Genomic DNA, 2974 nt, shown 5'->3' on the forward strand with positions numbered 1-2974 from the left:
AAACACTTTGGACTTCTTTTCTATGTTCAGTGCACCTCCATTCGTTGTCAAGAATAAAAGGTTGGTCTATGAGTTCATTTAGATTGATTGAACAGTGAAATTGGCATCATGATCGTTTCATACGGCACATGGGACACTGATGAATACAGACATTCCCACTCATAACTGAATCTCTACTGGCCCAATGATCCTAAATTTATGCTGGGACCCTGTTCATCCAGTTCGGACCTCACTAAACATTCCAATTGATTGCAGCTATAAGATGTGTGTACATAGGGCAAGGACTTAATCAATGTGAGCTTTTACGCAGCTTACTAGGAATTCTTCATTAATAGGAAATAATTGCAATCCCCAACTCCTATCACAACAGGGTTCCATCACCTATTTACAAAAGATAGATGCAGGTTGAAGTGTTCAGTGTAACACAAGTTTAGTCACCGACATCCAAGGGCTTCACAGACCAGTTATTGTTCGATCTTGTGTGGCTGAATACCACTTGTCTCTCTAAGAAGTTGAACGCCAACTATTGGGGATCATGTAACTAGTTAGCATGGAGGAGTCTTGTTTGCTATCAAAATTCACCAGACAAATCACTCCACCAAATGAGAACGGCCATGTACCACCACCCACAGAATCAAGAAAGATCTATCCATCTGTAAATCCTTTGCATGTTAGGGCTGGGTAGGGTTTCCTGTGTTGAGTCAAAATAAGCCACAGGCTACACACCTGGTGGGACCCTTCCATCAATTCTTTTGAATTTCATTTTGCATCCATACTCCCCAGGTACCCAAAGACTTTGTTTTCCCTGAAGCTGCTCAACAGGCTATGGGAATAATGCAGCTGAATTCTCTAGTCAGCATGGTTTATGGTCTCAACTATGATGGTATCTGATTTCCTTCAAACCTCCGAATTTTATTCTTGGTTAATGAAAACATGCCTGGCAAATGGTTTTGCAGTGGTTCATCTTATGTTGGTCAAATAATTTCACCTCTAGTGGCACAATGTGAATGCCTCCAGCCATCCTTCTTAATCATGGGTCCAGTTCCAAAAACCAATGACATCAAATCAGACGCCTACTGCATTATTCCTAACCGACGTATACAGGTGACCGGCCTGCATTGAACACTTTTTCAAAGTAAATGCTTCGGACCCCCCGGGCACTCTGTCAAGAGCATCAAGGCGGCATTGAGATGCAGGGGCTGGGATAGGTGGCACCTCACTGTAAACTGCCAGCTCCATACCAAGATCCAACTATGAGCTTCTTAACTACAACAACTTAAACATACTATGTTGGCGCTGGACTTATAACAGTTGCTGCCATCAAACTTGCCCTCCAATGGATCCTCATTAAAGGATTTAAAATGCACTCATTCCAATTACAGGGTCTCCAAACAGTCCTGTATTAATATTTGTCATCACTAGTGAGTCGAGAGAGAGTTATTTGCATGCATGCTGCCTTCATTGGAGGATGTAGCTGTTTCTCAGGCTCCCTCTCTGGAGTTTAACCCTGATTCCACACCATCCATGGTCACCAAGGTAGGCACAGACAGTACCATAGAAAGTTGATAGGGCAGACATCCATATGTATAGCCACCGTCAGTGGGACGTGCAAATGGCCTGAGGTTATCTAGGATCATCAAAGTGTCCAAGAAGCCCAGATTGGTCTTCGTCTGATACAAACATGCATCACAGGGGGTGTCAGCACTCATCGGCATGCATTAGCTCTAGAATTACCACAGTTATGCATGTCAAAGATTAAGCAATCAAAGGAAACAGAAGTGTTTTAATTAATGAACCATTCACAAGTTCACTGTACCAGTAGTGTGTGCTTACACATGCATGGCTTAATCTTTGAGACAACATATGCTTCAGGAAGGATCAACCAGGTAGCGGCACCTGCTGGACAGAAGGAGGAGCCAGTTTCTCATCGCAAACCAACCTCCACACCCCTCGTGAGCTTGCTGTGGGACCCCTTGCTTATCTGCAGGGTGATGGGGATATGGAGCATTCATGAGGGCACCAGCAGAAGTGCATTCTCCTCAACAATAAAAGGGAGAGACGGACCGAGGAGCAGCCTAAGTGAGACAGAGGAGTTCTGGCTTGGTCAGTCAGGACACCCCACGGAATGGCTGTTGCAGAAATGTATTGAGTGGAGAATGGAACACAATGCAGGATCCAGTACTAGCGCCACCTGACCACATCGACTTTGGTCAGACAACTGGCCAGGCACATGCTTCCAGACTTTTTGGTCTGTGCTCTAATGGACCAAGTATGCCCTGTAAGAGCACAGTGCTGGCTAAACTGCCCCAGAGTAGACTGCCTTGCACAGGTATGTCAGATTTGCATCCCTGCCTGCTCTCAGGGAAGGAAGGCGTAAAAAAAAAGGCCCACCAGACAGGAAGGGATGGCAGCTGCGGACTGGGCCCATGGAGGCCTGATGCTTTCAGGCACCAGTTCTTGCAGTACCCGGGGAGAACAACCAGATGGCAAGGAGATCCACAGCCCCTTGTTCCTACTAATGAGGAAGGCTAGCTGTCTTTCTTGTTATGTGTGCTCAAAGAGTGACAGAGAGGGTCTTTTGAGAAAATGTGTCCGATCTCCTGGTGCCCTGGCTGGGCTCAAAGATTTGAATGTGTCCCCATCAGGACTTCCAGGGCAACCTGGCAATCTGCGTCCACCATTCATTCCTATGGAATGCACAAGCAGATGGTAGGCTGAGCGCAACCAGATAGCTGGGCTTGAAGACAGGCCATCTGGTGGCTCCATGTCTTATTAATCAGTTTTTGTCTGCCCTTATTAGGGCCAGTGGCTCCACGGGACTGGTTCTTCTTTGTGCCCAGAGTAGACCTCAGGCATTGAACTGTTCAGAAGCCCCACCAATCTCTGACCCTGGGGCCTGGTCAGAGCTTTTACTTCCAACCAAGCAGGGGAGCCCTGCCTGGATCTGTGTGACCCCATACTGGTCTCTTTGCTA

The 2974-nt window shown here is 46.6% G+C and overlaps 1 pseudogene; it reads right to left on the reverse strand.

Annotated features, from left to right (window-relative positions):
• Nucleotides 1-243: 243 nt before the first annotated feature.
• LOC146812911 (18S ribosomal RNA) lies at nucleotides 244-1889 on the reverse strand (annotated as a pseudogene).
• Between the last annotated feature and the right edge of the window lie 1085 nt (nucleotides 1890-2974).

The sequence above is a fragment of the Triturus cristatus genome, chromosome 7 (assembly GCF_964204655.1).
Source record: "Triturus cristatus chromosome 7, aTriCri1.1, whole genome shotgun sequence".
Lineage (NCBI taxonomy): Eukaryota > Metazoa > Chordata > Amphibia > Caudata > Salamandridae > Triturus > Triturus cristatus.